This window comes from Danio rerio, chromosome 23 (genome assembly GCF_049306965.1).
Source record: "Danio rerio strain Tuebingen ecotype United States chromosome 23, GRCz12tu, whole genome shotgun sequence".
Taxonomy (NCBI): domain Eukaryota; kingdom Metazoa; phylum Chordata; class Actinopteri; order Cypriniformes; family Danionidae; genus Danio; species Danio rerio.
In genome coordinates this window covers 26,993,249-27,006,070 of record NC_133198.1, presented here as the reverse complement: position 1 = coordinate 27,006,070, position 12,822 = coordinate 26,993,249, and the positions used below count along the sequence as shown (strand labels likewise).

At 36.6% G+C, this 12,822-nt stretch overlaps 1 protein-coding gene and 1 long non-coding RNA gene across 4 annotated transcripts in view; both read right to left on the bottom strand.

The window, feature by feature from the left end:
• Window positions 1-12,822, bottom strand: part of ttll10 (tubulin tyrosine ligase-like family, member 10) — a 90,284-nt gene that overhangs the window by 48,150 nt on the left and 29,312 nt on the right. The window lies entirely within an intron of this gene.
• On the bottom strand, window positions 2,624-5,380 carry LOC137489125 (uncharacterized). The gene is made up of 6 exons (XR_012398507.1): window positions 5,340-5,380; window positions 4,905-5,019; window positions 3,835-3,950; window positions 3,573-3,658; window positions 3,239-3,281; window positions 2,624-3,141 (listed from the first exon to the last, which is right to left on the bottom strand). It is a non-coding gene; the product is annotated as an uncharacterized lncRNA (long non-coding RNA).

Here is a 12,822-nt window from a genome sequence, read left to right as displayed (position 1 = left end):
GAATAGAATAGAATAGAATAGCCTATATGATCAGTTGCACATTTGTGGACGGAGTAACCTTTCAGGTAATCATATGAAGGATAATGAGAGCATTACCACCATAGGAAGTGTCAGGGGCACAAAGAAGCACATTTTAATGATGTTGTTAAGGGGCTTTAATGGGCAGGCGACTCCTCAGCCATCACTGATTGTGTGTGAGCATCATGTCAGAACAAAAGCCTCAAGTTTTTCCCATGATAACCCGATACTTCAAGGTGTGGACCAGGTTGACCTCCATTACCTTTGCCATCAAGAGCACATTCATCTTTTCAGACTGAAGACCAAGCTTTCAATATAACTATCTATGATCAATATTTTTAGACATTTAGACCTTGCTGTTACTTGAAAAGAGACACAATTAACATAATATTATAAATACAAAATAATATTAAGAATACAGCGGCCAGCAAAAGTGAGTACACCCTTTTACCCCCACCCCCATTTATTTTTTTTATGCATTTATTAGTGAATATTGACAATTTATATAGTATTGGTGCATTTTTACAAAACAGTTTTATTAATGAACCCTTAGGAATTTTGGATATGCTCTGACATTTGTTCTTGTGTCTTCTATTATTAACTTTTTTTAACTACTATTACTACTACTATTTAACTACTATTACTTTTTTTCAGCTCAAACTGCTAAAATTATATGCATCAAATGAAGAGTTGCAAATATGTTTTTATCAACTCAACAGGTGAAAAAAATAAGCTCTCTGCTGTTGGTTTGTGTATAGTCATGGCTAAGACAAAGGAGCTCAGTAAGGCAGCCAGGAAAGGGCTATAAGACAATATCGAAATGTTTTGAAGTTTTAGTGGCTACAGTGCAGAGTATTATTAAAAAATATGAGACATTCAGCCCTGTGAAAAATCTCAGCAGACGTGGTAGGAAGCCAAAAGTGACAAATCTCCAGGCCATGAAGATTGTGAGAGAGGTAAAAAAAGAATACAAGGATCACCGTCAAGGCCATCCTAATGAATCAATCAAGTTGGTTGCAACATCTTAAGGCAGACAATCCAATGGACATTGCTCACCACTGGTTATCACAGATGCAGACCAAGGAGGACTCCGCTTGTCCATAGAAGGTGAACTAAAGCCCACTTGGCCTTTGCAAATGCTCATCTGGACAAAGAAGACTTCTGGTCTTCTGTTTTATAGTCAATTGAAACAAAAATTGAACTATTTGCCCAAAATGATGTAGCCTTCATTTGGCATATAAAAGGAGAAGCCTTTTACCTCAAAAACACCAACCCCACTGTCAAACATGGTGGTGGAAACCTAATGTTTTGCAGCCAGTGAACCTAATCACAATAAACAGCGCCATGAAAAAGGAGCACTACATCATAATTCTCAACTACAACATCAAGCAGTCTGCAGAATAACTTGGCCTTGGGCACCAGTGGACATTTCAGCATGACAACAAGTCAAGAAAGTGGTAAAGAAATGGTTGGCAGACAAAAATATTAATGTTTTGCAATGGCCCAGCCAGAGTCCTGACTTGAATTCAATTGAGAATTTGTGGAGGGAGCTAAAGATCAGCATTAGGGCAAGAAGACCCTCCAACTAGAAAGAGTTGAACCTCATTGCTAAAGATGAATGGGCAAAAAGCTGGTCAGCAATTATAGTTTGATTGATTAAAAAGCTGAAATAAGCTAATTAAGGCTTTTCTTTAGATTATTGAGAAGGGTATGAATAATTTTTGGCTTGCTACTTTTTGTTCAAATGTAAATTAAAGCTGGGAAACCTTTTTTCCAAAATGATGCCAAGATGATGTAAGGAATATATATATACAGTTGAAATCAGAATTATTAACCCCCCTGAATTATGAGCCCCCATTACTTTTTTCCTCAATTTCTGTTTAACGGAGAGCAGATTTTTCCAACAGATTTATAAACGTAATAGTTTTAATTACTCATTTCTAATAACTGATTTATTTTATCTTTGTCATGGTGACGGTACATAATATTTGACTAGATATTTTCAAGACACTTCTATACAGATTAAAGTGACATTTAAAGGATAAACTAGGTTAATTAAGTTAACTAGGCAAGTTAGGGTAATTAGGCAAGTTATTGTATAACTATGGTTTGTTCTGTACACTATCGAAAAAATATATAGCTTAAAGGGGCAAATAATTTTGTCCCTAAAATGGTGTTTAAAAAATTTAAAACTGTTTTTTTTTTCTAGTCGAAATAAAACAAATAAGACTTTTTCCAGAAGAAAAAAATATTTTCAGACATACTGTGAAAATTTCCTTACTCTGTTAAACATCATTTGGGAAATATTTAAAAAAGAAGAAAAAGATTCAAAGAGGGCTAATAATTCTGACTTCAACTGTATATATACACAGCAAAATATGAGGACCAAAAACAACTCTATGGGTGTTAATTTCAACACTTCAAACACTTTCAAAAGGGTTGGCACATTAACACCGAAGTAAGGGTTAATTTTAACTCTGGGCAGAGTTAAAAAATGTAACTATATTTAACACCGCCTGGTAGTAATTTTTTTACTACAATATGTTGTTATTTTATTCAACTCTCTTGAGTGTAAATATGGTAAAAAGGTCAAATAGACTGTAAATTACAAAAGAAAAAACATTTTATTTGAAAACATTCACCGCTTCAACAATTCATTCAGTTTTTAAAATGCAACAATGTCAAACATGCTTTAAATTTTTTATTAGTGCAGACAGTATCAACAAAATAGTTTCAGTCCTTTAGTCCAAACTTGATGTTTCATCAGAGCAATTTGAAAGTTCAATATATCGTCACTCATAGTTTTCTTCTAAACGCATAGTTTTCTTCTGAAATTACATTTTAAACAACTTCGCTTGCAAATCTTTCAGTTCTGGTGTTTCCTTGGTCCTCCATATCAAACACAGCAGTTTAAATGAAGGTATAAATGCTGTAAACTTTTGTGAAAACAAACTTTAGCTAGGAAATCTCATCAAGCATGTCCTGTGAATGAAGTGCTTCCCAGCCACAGGATGACCTTTTTATCCATGACGATGTAGTAGCTGCTGATCGCTCGTCTGGTGGTTCCTGATGCACGGATATAGGGTGATGCTCATCTAAGAACTCTTCAAGACTCCAGCATGACTAAGAAAAATGTTTGAAAACAAATTGCAATCAAATTCTATGATATATTTAAAAGAACATTTAAAGTAAATAAAACATTCAAGAAATCTAAACTCACCTTTTGAAAATCTACATGATGATCCACAACTTGACTCTCCCAGCTGGTTGATGTGACAGGATATGGAAAAGTAGAAAAAACACATACATCACTGTTGGATCTCCAAAAACAATTAGGTTAATCACTATGACTAGAACTGGAAAAACAGGCAGCTGTCTGTCCAGAATCCTGAATTTAACACAACACTTGGAGCAAAATTTAGAGCTTAAAATCTTTTATATCATTTAGTGATGCTGACTTCCCCAAAATATTGGCCACAGTGTAAAAAATATTCATAAACTTACAGTTTTATGTAAGTGTGTGCCTGCGTGTGTGTGCGTGCGCGTGTCTTTACCAGATTTAACTTGTTAGGCCCTTTCAGGTCCAGTATTGACGCCACCTTTCCTGGAGTCTAGCAGATGTTTCAGGTCCAAATAGAATCTAAAATATTAGGATAAGCAGAAGAGGAAAAGTGCAAAGTAAAGAGCAAAACATTATTTAAGTAACAGTTCACCCACAATACAAAACTTATCACCTTCATGTCATTTGTTATTCTCTAATGCTCTAATACCCTCTCAGCTTATTGTGAAACAAATACAGAACTTTATCAAACATACCTTCATTACTATCACCACATATGACCAAGAAGGTGGGCTTGGTCATTTCACCAACACTGGAAATACACCATCCGTCACCGTCACAGGGTCTTGTGTTATTGTATAGAGAACTGTGGCTGTTAAAAAACAACACATTAGTATCTAACACATATGCATAACCTTCAGATAAAAAAGAGAGATGAACATCACAAAGTATGCCTCACACTTTTCAGATATCTTTTGATTCAGATGTTGATTATTGATAATAAATCTACAAATCAAACCTGTATCATCTTTAGGCTGCTCAAATATGAATCAGTTGATTAATTTTACAGACAGGTGGCTGTTTACAACGCACTAAATTGTCTTTAATAAAACGGAAATGTTGTGTACATGCTAGGTTTCGTCTATAAGCACAATATCATGCGGGAGAAAAAGTTTGACTAAGATGTTCCTGACTACAGAAATAGCCTAACTTACTAACGTCAGACATCCAGAGTTGGGAAAAGTCATTTTCGGGGGATACAGAGTTGATTTGCGGGAAGTAGCGGGAGAGGTGGGTACCTGAAGAGCAATGGGATGAGTTGCGCGCGACGTACCTAAAGAGCGGTGGGGGTGACTTGCGCGCGACGTACCTGAAGAGCTGGGAGGGATGCGGTGGAGAGGGGTGTGCAAAGTGTTTAATGACCGGGCGGGAGACGCGCGATTTCCGGGAAATAATCATTCATTTGCGGGCATCTACTTGGGCATCTGGGAGTCTCTGTGCATTTGCGGGATAACGTTAACGTTAGTCCCGCAACTTCCGGGAGACTTCTGTAACGTTAAATGTCCGAGAAAGTGCAAACGCGGTCATTTAAAGACATTAATGTTAACATTCCGACTTTAATGGTTGTCAACACTTAATATAATTCAAGCGTACGTTATCACGCGAGTCTATGGACTAACGGTAACATTATATGGACGGCCACGAATTAACCAGTTTAAAAGGGCCGCGGTGTTTAAAATAACCAAATTAACGTACACGAATAACAAATAATCATATGTTTTAGTCAGGAAGCCTTTTACAAGTAAGCATGTGTTGATTTACTCACCAGATATGTTTTAGAAACTCTCCAGAGCTTATGGAAGCCGTCCTGTGTTGCCGTTAGCATCCGGGCAGAGTAAGTTAGGCTGTTAGGTGGCTCTGGGGATTCCCTCGCTAGTTTGCTTCGAATTAAAGGAGAAGTGTCGATTTTATTTTATAGATGGGAAACAACGCACAAAATGGCATTAAGCGTGACAGAAATGCGTTGAACATGTACATTTGATGTTTTTATGCACTTTGTATGCGTGAGCATATATAAAAACATTGTTGAAAAGAAGTCAATAGTAATGCAGTTAAGCTAGATACACAAACGACCATGAATGAACCGCAGAAGTTTAAAATTGTCACTCCATTCTAAAGTTATTAAATTAACAATATGTTTACAACTGTATTTCCTTAAAGAAAGTCAGTAAAATACCAACATTTAGGTAGTTTGACTCACCAGTTGCTGTTCTAAACCTCAGATGGAAAATGGCGTCTGGAAAATTCTTCAGTGACTGGGGCTGCATGAATTCCCGGATGTTGGAAATAACACCACCAAGTGTTGAAAAGATAACTCCTTGATTTCGCACTGAATAAAATCAATTCTAACTCTTATTATATTCATTTGTCAAAATCTAACTCTTTAACGTCAACACTTTACTCTCAAATGCTTCAACACCGAGAATTTAACTCTGATGAATTTGCTGTGTACATTGTCCTTTCAAATTAATTTGGTTTGGGCGTACTTAGTTTTGCACCCTAATCTTAAATTGTGTTGTTAAATTAGTTCCAGTTTTAAACTAATCGAAATTGAAACCAAAAAAGATTTGCACAAATATCTCTTGTACAATATCTTACATAAAATATAATTTGCCAATGTGGGCATAATGTCATAGTGTACTCATTTATGCTGGCCACAATTTATGTATTGTATATTTCATACATTTTCGAGGAACATCTACAAATGCAATACTCTTTCATTTCAAAAGGAAGAAAAAAAAATGGGTAAATGTAACTTCTAGTTAGTCATTGACTCTCATACCATGTTCCCTGTGATACAGTATTTCTTGATCAGCGGAGCAGAGAAGTGCTGCACTAAGGTAAACGGGGACAAAGGGCCGAATCCATTAAGCGGCTGTCCGGCTACAGAGGGCCCCCGGTGTGACTGCAAGGAAATTGGCCTGTCTAAAAGGTTTGCTTTGTTTAGCATTCTTTCATTTGCATTCCAAATGAGGTTTGAGAGTGAACCGGCCAGGCACAACCAAAACTCATTTGGGTAGAGATAGATATCAGCCACGGCTGTCACGCAAGGCTAGCGGGGAGAAGAGACTTCAGCTCCTTTTCCAGAAGAATTATAGACTTCTGCAATCACTGCGAGGTGTTCATTGTGTTCAATTTCATGTTTTGTTGTACCGCACGTCAATCACTGGCTGCAGCAATGACACATAGTAAAGCTGATGTGTTGGCAGAGGCACACACTTATTTACTTACACATGTTCTGCGCAAGATAGACAGCGGATGAACATAAACAATGTAAATGTGTAGTGACTTGCTGTTTTTCATACTGGTTTGCATTTAGGGCTGCGAATGGACACCAGCAATGAGTCACTGTTCGCTGGAGAGAAAAAACAACAAATGACTCCACAAAGTCCATGCAGTTGCTTTACTCCTTTCGACCTGAACATCTCACACTTACAATGGCAGGACCTGTTGATGAGGAAGTATTCTACAGACGAGATCTAAATCAATATTTTTTTGTCACACTTTTGGTGAATTAATGACTCTTAGTTTCACGAATTCTACAAAATAAAACCTTATCTATCGTTCAACAAGTACATAATTTGTAAAAAGCTTTTAGTAAACATCACATATAGAACAAAGTCAAATCTGCTTATGTATAATACAGTAGTTATGGGTGTAAAAAATAATGTACTGTATATAGTGATAAAAAAACAAAATAGGTAACACTTTAGGTTTAAAGGTGCAATAGGAAATCTTGGAAATTGCTAATGTTAGCCTGATAGCACTGAAAGCCTACATCTCACACTGCAAATCGTCATCCAAAGCTAGACGTATAGCCTTAATGTGCATTAAACAACATCACAACAATATATCACATAACATTCACCAGAGTGAAAACTTTGTAGGACATTTAATAATTATTAGCCGATAATGTAATTTTTTCTGCATGAACAGTGTGCGCAGAGGTATGCTATTACATATTTTGATCGGCAGGTAGTACAACCTATCATAATGTTCAGACCAAACCTTTTGATTGGACAAACATTTCTTGCTCTTACACCTTCCACAGAATATTCAAATACATTAGGACTTCATTTAATGATTGCTTTCAGGATGTGAAGAGACTTTATATCAGGATAATGAAAACGATTTCTGAAGATGTATCACAACTTTAACTAATGGCTTATAACTTTTAACTAGTGGCTTATAGCCCATTATTAAGATATTGGTTGTTTATTTGTACGTATTGTACATATTCTGCATGATTATACTCTAGTCCTACCTAATACCCAACTACTATCTTAATATAATTAATAAGCAGCAAATTAGTAGTTTAAAATCTAAAAAAAAGTCATATTAAAAGTCATATAAAAAGGCAGAGGTCATATTTAATGGTTTGGTAATAACAATTGTACCTTACAATAAAGTTTGACAGGAAAGAAGCTGCTTTAACTTGGTCTGTTAGATCTTGACTAGTTTTTACTTTTTTTACATACAACATAACACTGGCTTAAATGAATAGTTTACCCCAAAATTAAAAATCTGTCAGAATTTGATCACTCCCCCTTTGTTCAAACCCTGAATCTGAAAACAAAAGAAGATATTCTGAAGAATGTTGGAAACCGGTAGCCATTAACATATAATAGTATTTATTCCATACTATGGATGCCAATGGTTACCTGTTTTTTTAACATTCTTCACAATATTTTCTTCTGTGTTCAATAGAAATAGAAACTCATTCAACTTTTTTACCGCAAATTATGGATAAGTCAGTTTGAGTCAGACTTATGTCATTTGTCTTTTCCTTCTCATTTAACTTCCTGTCTCCTTTCTATAAACGCGCAAAATAAAACAAGCCTTCAGCATGAATGCTGTACTGTGATTGTTTTCTTTACCAGCTTCATTTCGATCAACACCTGTTGCGTTCGTTCTCTCAGTCTCTCACACTCCATTTGCTTTGCCTTTGTTTTTTGGTGAGTTCGACTCCGGTGTAATTACAGAGTTGTGTGTGTTGTCTAAGCGGGAAATGAGAGCTTAGCCCAGATGGGTCAATACATAAGTCTCTTGTTCAGTAAATTTATTTATTTTGTTCTGAAACAAAGAACATCTGCCTGGATGACTTTTCTAAATTTTAGTGATTGCAAATGATTTGGTTTTTTATTCTTTAAACAGGAAATTAAGCCTTTGAATTACATTTCAACACTTCTGTAATGACGCAGTGAGAACAAAAAGCAAAGATAGACAACTTTACTGATTCTTACTCCCTTTATTTAATCAGGACAAGTTTTTCAAGGGGTCGTTAAAGAAATTTGTTTCACAGGGGTATACCTTGCAATCCTGCCTGCAACCTCCTTGTTCCTCACACAACGTTATTAATAATTCTAGAGCAAATACCTACTATTGTGATTGTCTGACTGCTGATAATATTTTGAACTACCATCAATACTCTTACTACATGCACATTTTCTGCTTGGTGTGTGCCTTTCATTGCAGAAATGTGTTTACTGTACCTCTTAAGGCAACAACAAATCACCTTAATTTTGCTATACTAACAGAAACTCACATGCACAATTAAAATAGTTTGTCCAGCATGTTTACATTAACATAAGGAAACTACGATTTCAGCAAAATATTTTTATATTTATTTACAAATGAACAAAAAACAGGAATTGTGTTTATTTGAGTACAGCATTTTGGGAGACTAAAAAAGCAGTAGCACATTATTTTGATGCTTCCTTTCCTTTTGCACATGTTGTTGTCAACAAGTTACATATATAATTCTTATTAGATTATTACTAAACAGCACATAGGCTCAATCCCAATTCTATTTCTCTACCCCTACCCTTTTCCCTTGGCCCATGAAACGAAGTGTGAAGGGGAAGGGCTTCAAAATGTACCCCTATAAAATGGGACAACACTACAACACCTGCACACGTCAGCATATGTCATCGCGATCTCTTGCCTCTATGAGATCGACGATCACGACTATACTGTAATTATTCCAGTTGTGTTTTTTTTTTTTTGGTATTTATCTTCATGAAATCACTGAAGACAACAATATCATGTTATGATGATGACATATGTTATCATGATGACAATAAGATCGTAACTGTACTGTGCATTCACACAGTGGCCATATTCATCTATGTTAACACACAAAAACAACATTAAAATTATACCAGACACTATGAAAAGCCCATTCCCAGCCACTAGACTTTTCTGACAGGGTATTTATTTTTTTTTAAAGCATAACGGTAAAACACAAACACAGTTATGAACGTATTAAAAGTATGCTTGTTTGGTGTAAAAAATCATAATAATGACAAAAAAATACTAATTTGTGCATGCCCTGACTTCCGTGTGCATTGGGTCTTCATTTGTGCTGATATCGCTCCACCAACAGACATTTTCCTGACTATACGAAATTTTACATGTAGATGTCCACTTAACTTCTAGTTCTAGTAAGTTGAAACTGTGTCAGTCCAGTTTTCAGAGTTGAAATTCAGTTTAGTTCAAACATTGAAGTTCAAACACTGAAGAGCAAATGCATCAACGCCATCAAAAAAAAAAGTCAAAAAGGTCATTTACGAAAATGGATTATTAAAAACAAAAGGGACTAAGCCTAAAAGAAATGAATGAATGATGATTGAAAACAATATGGCTGTCAATAATACGTGACTACAGGGTTGCATCCGAAACTACCTACTGTACTACAGAGTAGATACTGCATTTGAATTTAAATGTACTACTTAGCAGTTAAAAAATTAAGTTCTATACAGTATAAATGGAATTTGCATGTCCTACATCCACCATTTTGTCATGATCACGTGGCCTACAAGCGTCAGTTGCGTAGCTTTACACCCATTTATGAATTCTCTCACAGGGCATCATGGCATAGCACAGCTTTGTACTTCAGAATCTTGCTGGAAGTAGTAGGTTATCCAGGTACTTCTCGCATATTGTTTTCGAATTTTATGAATTCCAACATACACTCTGCTTTCGTACTGATTTTAGCGTACTATATAGTAGGTGGTTTCGGACGTAGCCCAGGGGCCTCATGTATGAAGACTTGCGTTGAATTCATACTAAAACATTGCATACGCATAAAGCCGTAAATGTGCGCACGCACTAAAAAATTCAGATGTATGATGCCCACGCATATTCTCTTTGTACATCCAACTAAACGTGAAGCTGAACGCACGAGCGCAAAACACCTACCTGCCTCCTCCCCCTAATAAATATGGTAATGACTCTACTTTGGCAAATCCAAATGAAAAAAAAGCAATGGCAAAAGCAAGCAAAAAGAAAAACTTTGAACAGAATGTGAATTGGAGGTGCTCCTATCAGAGGTAGACCAGAGAACAACAGTGTTATTTGCAAGTTTGTTGTTGGAATGAGCTAGTTGAGTGATTTCCTTCCGTTTGATCGACAGGGACAACAAGGAAAAGAGAGCTGACATGAGCAGCGTGAGTGGCGTATATCGTAAAGCGCATAGCAACATGTTTTGACACTATAATTCATGAACCCGGTTCAAATCCAGCATCTGATGAACTCATTATTCTTTTTTGTCCCAATACATATGAGATTTTGCTTACTCTTCATCACAAGGAAAACAAGTAGAAATCATTAATAAGTGTGTGTATTATGTTACGCGCATTGAAGCATCACATATTATTTGCACATTTATTGAATGGAAATGTTTCCGATTCACGTAGCCTATGCAAATACATCTTAAGATGGCGCCTTTATAGCATTGTGCGTGCAGTCAGGGCCTTGCACACAAAGGGCTCAACCTGTGCAGTGCACATGCCCTTTTTAGTCTTGGATAGAAAGTGCCCTTCCAAAATGATCAGAAGTGCCCCAGGACCCCCCACCCCCCAATCCACCCGTTCAAAGATACTTTGTAGTGTGCAATTTAACACAATTACCTCTAGGAGTCGCCAATGGAAATGAAACAAACATACAAAAGAAATACACATATGTCAGACATGAAGTTGGCATGGACCAACACACATTCTCACGTTCATTTCATCATTAGTTAATCCAAACGTTAGCGTGAAATCTGGCTTACGCTATTTTTTTGTGCATACGCAGCGTTGATTCATGAGGCCCCAGGACTGTACTGTTTGTGCAGAGTCACATAATGTCACATTATAGTATGACAGCACCAACTACTGGCCTGGCATGCGCAATACAGCCCGATCCATTGTTTTCCTTGATCTGTGTGAACAAGGATCTTTTAAAAAAACACTGTTAGCTGTACGCTAAACTTTGCAAAAACACAAAATTAAAAACTCCCAATTTTATTTACTACTATTTTCTGATAGCTTTTGCAATACAGTTCATGCCAACTACTGGTTTGAGATGAGCCATAAAGTGTAATGTTTACATTTTGTCATGAAATATTTACTTTTATTTAAAATTATTGAGTTATTTTATTAATTATTTATTATTTACAATATTTCTGAATGTATAGAATGAAGGAAAATATTGTTTTATAAAAAGTCTTGGGCGTCACGGTTGGTCAGTGGGTAGAACGATCGCCTCACAGCAAGAAGATTGCTGGTTTGAGCTTCAGCTGGGTCAGTTGGAATTTCTGTGTGGAGTTAGTATGTTCTCCTTGTGTTCACGTGGGTTTCCCCTGGGTGCTCTGGTTTCCCTCACAAGGCCAAAGACATGTGGCACAGGTGAATTGGGTAGGCTAAATTGTCCGTAGTGTACGAGTGTGAATGAGTGTGTATGGATGTTTCCCAGTTATGCGTTGCAGCTGGAAGGGTATCCACTGTGTAAAACATATGCTGTATAAGTTGGCAGTGCATTCCACAGTGGCGAACCCTGATTAATAAAGGGACTTAGCCAGAAAGAAAATGAATGAATGAATGAAAAAAGTCACAAATGCAGAATTTTCAGCTTTAGCTATTGCACTTAAAACATTCTTTTATGAAGTGTGTGATGTTTACAGTTTCAATGTGAAAAGAAGAATGGAAATCATTATCAAGTCAAAAATTCAGAAAAAAAGAGCTGTTTGTTTTTCTCTGTAATGTCTCAACTCAACGTAATGTTTATGGTCTCGAGCTGCATTGTCAAATTTCTACAGTTGGAGCGTCAACTTCCCCTCCTGCACCATGAAAAGCTTCTCCCCCCTGAGGAAATTCACCAGGGGATAGAGGTTTGAGGGGAGGCATAAACGAATAAGCAACCGCAGCCTTGCTCTGACTTGCCATGCATTACCTTCATTGGGTAATTGGCCTCCAGGGATTGTGGGTGTAGCGTGTGTGTGTGTGTCACTGAGTCTGTCTGTGTGTCCCCAAGGAGAAGTTGCCATAGGAAAAGAAAAAAAAAGGATCAGACCTACCAATTAATGATGCACCTTTCCCCTCGCAACACACTGGTTAACACATTAAACCGGAATCTGCTTGACCACTCACTCACAAAATGACAATAGAAATATTTCAGCAAATATTTTTTGCTGTCAAAGAGTTTGAGTTAAATGGAAAGTTTTGAAAAAGCTGGCACTTTATTATGGCTCGATTCATTTTAGGTTTTGCTGGCAGTCAGTCATGATGGATGTTAGGCAAAATGGGTGTCACATTAGACAGGTGCTGAAACTGATTTCTTCCCTCGATATAAATGGTTGTCAAAATTTGTTTACATGATTTAGTGGAAAAACTACTGAAACTGAATAGCCATTTGATTTAGCA